Source organism: Schistocerca cancellata, chromosome 3 (assembly GCF_023864275.1).
Source record: "Schistocerca cancellata isolate TAMUIC-IGC-003103 chromosome 3, iqSchCanc2.1, whole genome shotgun sequence".
NCBI lineage: Eukaryota > Metazoa > Arthropoda > Insecta > Orthoptera > Acrididae > Schistocerca > Schistocerca cancellata.
This window is the reverse complement of record NC_064628.1, coordinates 747213821-747220280: the sequence shown is the minus strand read 5'-3', so window position 1 is coordinate 747220280 and position 6460 is coordinate 747213821.

The following is a 6460-nucleotide window of genomic DNA, read 5'->3' as shown; positions in this document are numbered from 1 at the left end:
TGTGCTTTTCGAAGGGGAACCTTTACATAGAATGCGTGTTCCACGACATTTCCCTTGACTTAGTAATATTTTTTTGGAATAAGCATTACTGACAAGCCTAGCACATATCTGTGTCGAAGCCTTCTTTCCTTAAGACCAATTTTTTGAATTTTTTGTGTGAACTGTTGTGATTAGTAGCTCATAATAAATACGATGTCAACTATTTTCGAAAACAATGACCTGACCTGTTTCAAAAGTGATTCAAATGGCTCTGAGCACTATGGGACTCAACTTCTGAGGTCATCAGTCCCCTAAACTTAGAACTACTTAAACCTAACTAACCTAAGGACATCACATACATCCATGCCTGGGACAGGCATGAAGCGCCTAAAACCATTCGGCCACATCGGCCGGCTGACCTGTTTCAGTTTCATCTGTTGTTTGCTGTTCATTTTCTAACTCCTTTCACGTTTAACTTATTTTGCGTAACAAGTTAGGTAAGGGTATCTCAATCCAGCTTCGACTTCGGCCTCGCCTAGATTGGTAGCGGAAACGTTATCTTGCAGCTGAGTGAGCGGTGTGTGTTTTTCTGGCTAGATGCCACATCTAGGTAACTTACTTGGACGAAAGCCATCTGCGTACTGTCTGGCTCACAGTGTTAACTAGTCACGGATGTACTAACTAACCATAAGAGTAAAAACACAAATTTGAGAAAATGGTAAAATCAGCAATTATTTATTGGCTGGTGGCATTGACGTTTCCTACATTGTCTGCTCGACAAACGAAAGTTCACATGATCACAGATGAAGAGCCCACGGAAAAAAATGAGGTAAGTCATATTTAGTACATTATTCACAAGAGGAGGTTCAATATCTCAAGATTACAAAAAAAAAATCTTAAACATTCCAATCGAGTGTCCACAATATACCTATAATGCCGAATTCAGTTATTGTAGGAGAAGTAAGAAAAAGTAACTGTTGAAATTAAATGATTAAAAAGACAATACAGGCAAAGAAAGTACATCTTTTCCATGAAAAGAGCTTGGTAAGCCCATTACTTTTTGGTTGAATTTCGTCCCATCTTCGTGTTGTTTAGCTTTGGAAATTTCGTTTTATTAATTTTGACTTTTGGTACGTTATGTAGTAGATTCGAATAGAGATTTCTTGCGTCCTGAGAACAAAAATCTTGCGTCTTGGCCAAGAAACTGTTTAAATTCTTGGAACTCTGCAGATTTTTCATAAGATATTGGCACGAACTTCAGACCACGAAAACCGACAACGGCCGGGAGAGCGGTGTGCTGACCACGTGCCCCTACATCTCCGCATCCAGTAAAGCTTATCGGCTGACGCTGTAACGGCGATCGGTCGGCACCGTTGAGCCTTCCGAGGCCTGTTAGGACGAAGTTTAGTATTGGCAGGAAATGTGAAAATATACTCCTATAATTAGTTACCTGCACAACAGTCTTACAAAAAGTTTCATATTACAAAACGTATATCATTATATCATCGATGACGCCATAATAAATCGTCAGGTCCCTACAATTGATACTTCTGCTTGATGTGTACGTCTAGACCACCAGAAAATTCCAAATCTACTGGTGTCCTGGTTCCACTGTAGGTAATCCAGTATTTAAACAACTTACCTTCCTTTACACCCAGAGTTTATCTGAGCGATCGTGTCTTAAAAGAACACTTCAGTTTGTAACATGTTTTTAAAAACGTCGTCCTGTCTCACTTAATTTCTTGTTGGGCAGGAATGACTTCATAAGGACTTTGATTACCTCTTGCGGTACCAAAATGCTTAATCCAATCTTTTGGTAACTCTGTAGCAGTTCTCTGTTTCATCAGACAACAAAATATTTATCGAATTCCATGTAAGAGTGTCCTCTTATTGCTCTTATTGGAAATACTGGTTTGGTACCATGTAATCTCTCAGTGGTATGAACGACATGGTGAAGGTATTAAGAAATTGCAGTATTCTTATTATGTCCTGAACATAAATCACAGAATATTACAAGGGGCGACCGGAGTGGCCGAGCGGTTCTAGGTGCTTCAGTCCGGAACCGCGCGACCGCTACGGTCGCAGGTTCGAATCCTGCATCGGGAATGGATGTGTGTCATCTCCACACATGAAGGAAGCGTCACATAGCACGTAACATCCCTCCTATTACGTGAGAATGTAAATATTTCTAAAGGTGTCTTTCTATTAATAGGCCTATTAGTATGCAGAGGGTCGTATAATTGTTAACCGTTGTATTAACTGAGATACTGTAGCTTGTTAAACAAGGAAATGTCATACTTTTTAACGGTACACACAAACACACACACAAACACACACACAAACACACACACAAACACACACACACACAAACACACACACAAACACACACACAAACACACACACAAACACACACACAAACACACACACAAACACACACACAAACACACACACAAACACACAAACAAACACACACACAAACACACACACAAACAAACACACACACAAACACACACACAAACAAACACACACACAAACACACACACACACAAACAAACACACACACACACACACACACACACACACACACACACACACAAACACACACACACACACACACACACACACACACACACACACACACACACACACACACACACACACAAACACACACAAACACACACAAACACACACACACACACACACACACACAAACACACACACACAAACACACACACACAAACACACACACACACACACACACACACACACACACACACAAGTGCTCACGTTGAAGTGTCTTGGAGGGGTTTGGAGGAAGGGGGGGAGGAGGGAAGGCGTGAAAGTGAAGCGAAAGACAAGGGCAAGGAAAACAACAAAATTTTCAATATAGTGATTTAAATTCAATTAACTGTCTCAGTGTAATAAAGTTTTGATTCACACCAATATAATCCGTCTTTTTATCTGTTGGCAAGAAGAAAACTGTCATTGAGCTTTACGGGAAAAAACTGGTACATGACGTCACTGCCTTTGATGCGGAAGGAGCCGGCTTCGATTCCCGATACATGCTCAGATCCTTTTTCTGAGGTAATCATGTTTGATAGTGTATCCACTCAGCCTTTGTGAGACCGAATGAGTAGCTGATTGAATATAGAAGCAGTGGCATAATCAGGATTTAGTACCTACTAGCAATAACGGCTGGCGGCTTTGGTGTAAGGACAAATCAGCGAGAGGTGTTTGCTAGGTAGAATTTTCGTACCACAAAAAAAGAGTTAAGTTTTTTATTGACTAACAGAAGTCATGCTAAAATGAATCAGGCGAAATCCGGAGAGAAAAGCTTTAACTCCTAAGCTTGCGTTACTTAACAACGTTGCATATAATCCAAAACGCATTTCAACCGCATAAAAAAATTGAGGAACAGTTTTCACAGCCCTCACCCAGGTAAAATTGTATGGTGTTGGTTGGGCAGTTTAGGACACCTCTAGATCGCTATATGGATATCACACCACATATAGATGTACTAATGAGAAGATGTATAATCTACCTATAACTATCTAAAACAGAAACAAGTGGTCATCGTAACAATCAGGTTTATTACCGTAAGGTATCAGCACACACACACACACACACACACACATATATATATATACTCTGTGGCTGGTCAGACTCGTTGTTGGAAGTTAATCGTCACTAGTGTTGGGCAGTTGGAAGTACTGTTGGGCAGTTGGTGGTGAGCAGCCAGCAGTGATGGATGTTAGATGTGAGAGGTTAGCATTGATGGAGGGTAGTGGTCTGAAGTGTTAGCGTAGGCTAACGATCTGAACATGTTCGAAGAGACTGAATATTATTCATGATTATATATCTTTGTACTAGATGTCAATAATGATTTATATTCGTGTTTGAACTGGATGTCACATTATTAAGGTAAAAAAAAACATTACTTTGTTTGCAACAAAATCATTCCTTTGCTAAGCATATGCCTATTACTAGTTAGTGGATTTATTAGTTAGAATCTTTTATTTAGCTGGCAGTATTGACACTCGCTATATTGCAGTAGTTCGTTCAATGAAGATTTTTGTGGCTTAATGAAATGTGTAGATTACTGTGACGATTTCTTTTTAGTCAGGGCCATTCTTTTGAATTAATTATTTGAAGTCGGGTTGCAATTTTTTTTGAGCAGTCAGACTGCATTGCGCTTGAATATTGTAGGTCAATGTTGTAAGCATAAAGACTAGCAAAGTGACACTTGCATTCAGTTTCACTCAGCAGTTTAAGCAAATATTTTATTAAGAAGTTTCAAAATTTAAAACTGTACGATGCCCTTCCCCCCCTGATGGGGGTTAACTAAAATCGTTTCCCTACCGGATCGATGTCTGCAATACAAGCCCATTCTTATCACAGTCGTTCAGCGTGAATGCGGAAGGTGGCAATAGCAACGGCTGGAGTCCCTTGAGTTGGTTGGTTGGTTTGTGGGTTTAAAGGGACCCGACTGCTATGGTCATCGGTTTCTTTTTCCAAAAAAACTAAAGCCACCCACAGAGAATAAAAAACGAACAACAGAAAAGACGGCACACGACAGACCCTTAAGTCCAGCTCGCCTTTTTAACACGGTACTACTGTACAGTGGAGACACCCTTCTGCATGACAGCGTCTAGCAGCAAGTCATTACTCTTCAGTCCCCCCAGTGGGAAGTGTTCTATCGCCTGGAAGCGAGTCATCTCCCTTCGATCATCTGTCTACAAGTGTTCTCTTTCTTAACATTCTGCAACTTGGTAGTTTCTGCCAGTGCAGAAATCTAGCCAGAGCGTAGTGGCAGACATTGCGAGTTCCACCCAGTAATAATTTTGTGATAGGATTAAACTCTTGCACATTTCGTTATTATTAACCAATAGTACCGTGGCATGTGGAAGAGGCCAGGAAACCTGTCCCACTCCATGGTACGATTCTTAAGTTCACAAATAGGAATGCCTACACATACGCATGGGCTGGTTCCCCTTATTCCGCCTCAGTTACACTATGTTGGCGACTGCTGCGCAAACACTGCCTCCACGTACGCGTACACCATCATTACTCTACCACGCAAACATTTGGAGTTACACTCGTTTGGTGTGAGACGTTCCCAGGTGTGTCCACTGGAGGCCGAACCGCACAATAACCCCGGGTTCGGTGTGGGGCGGCGGTGGGGTGAGTTGACTGCTGTAGCCTGTTATGGGGTTGTGTACCACTGAGGGCTATGGCGGGGACGCAGCCACTCCGTCGTTTCTAGGTCCTCAGTTCCATACAATATTATAGACATACGCATGCAAGAGGAAGCACTTTTGAACACGTTTTGCGAAAACTGTCTTGAGCAGGTAGTTCGTCAGCCAACACGTTATGGAAGTGTGGTTGACCTTGTAGCTACAGACAGGCCGGACTTTATTTGTGGCGTCAGTATAAAGACGGGGATTAGTGATCATGACGTCATCATAGCGACCCTGGTTACGGAAGTTACTAAATCAGTCAAGAGGGCTAGGAGAGTGTTTCTGCTACAAAGAGCAGATAAGCAGATGTTAGCATCTCACTTTGTTAGACAATGAACTGCAATCATTTAGTTCCAGAGTGTTGGCCATAGAGAAATTATGGGCGAAGTTTAAACAGATGGTAGATCGTGCCCTGGACAAGTATGTGCCTAGTAAGCGGGTTAAGGACGGTAAAGACCCATCACGGTTTAATAACGAAATTCGAAAAGTGCTGAGGAAGCAAAGGCTGTTGCACTCTCGGCTTAAAAGAGGACTTGCAAATGACGACAAGCAAAGGTTAGTAGACATTCGTGCGATTGTGAAAAGATCTATGCGCGAAGCATACAACAGCTACCACCGTCACGTCATATCTTGGGCCAAAGATCTGGCAGACAACCCTGTCCTATCAAAAATCGCTAAGCGGGTCTAATGTTTCCATTCAGTCACTCGTCGACCAGTCTGGTTGGGCAATGCAAGATAGGAAGAGGAAAGCTCAAGTTTCAAATTCCACGTTTAAGAAATCGTACACGCAGGCGAATCGTTCAAACGTACCGTCGGTTGACCATCGCACACAGCCCCGTTTGGATGACATAGTAATAAACATAATTGGCGTAGAGAAAAAACTGAAAGAGTTGAAGACAACTAAGTCGTCAGGTTCGAAAACAATCCCAGTTCAGTTTCACAAAGAGTACGCTTCGTCACTGAGCCCTTGCTTAGTTTACATTTATCGCGAATCTCTCGACTAGCTCAAAGTGCCAAGCGATTGGAAAAATCTCAGGTGACTCCTACGTATAAGAAGGATAAACGAACGGACACGCAAAATTACAGAGCGATGTGCTTAACATCGGTTTGCTGCAGAATTCTAGATCATATTGTGATATCGAATGTGATAAGTTTCCTAGAGACCGAAAAGTCATGTCTATGGATCAGCATGGCTTTATAAACCATAGCTCGCACGAAACCCAACTTGCTCTTTCCTCACATGA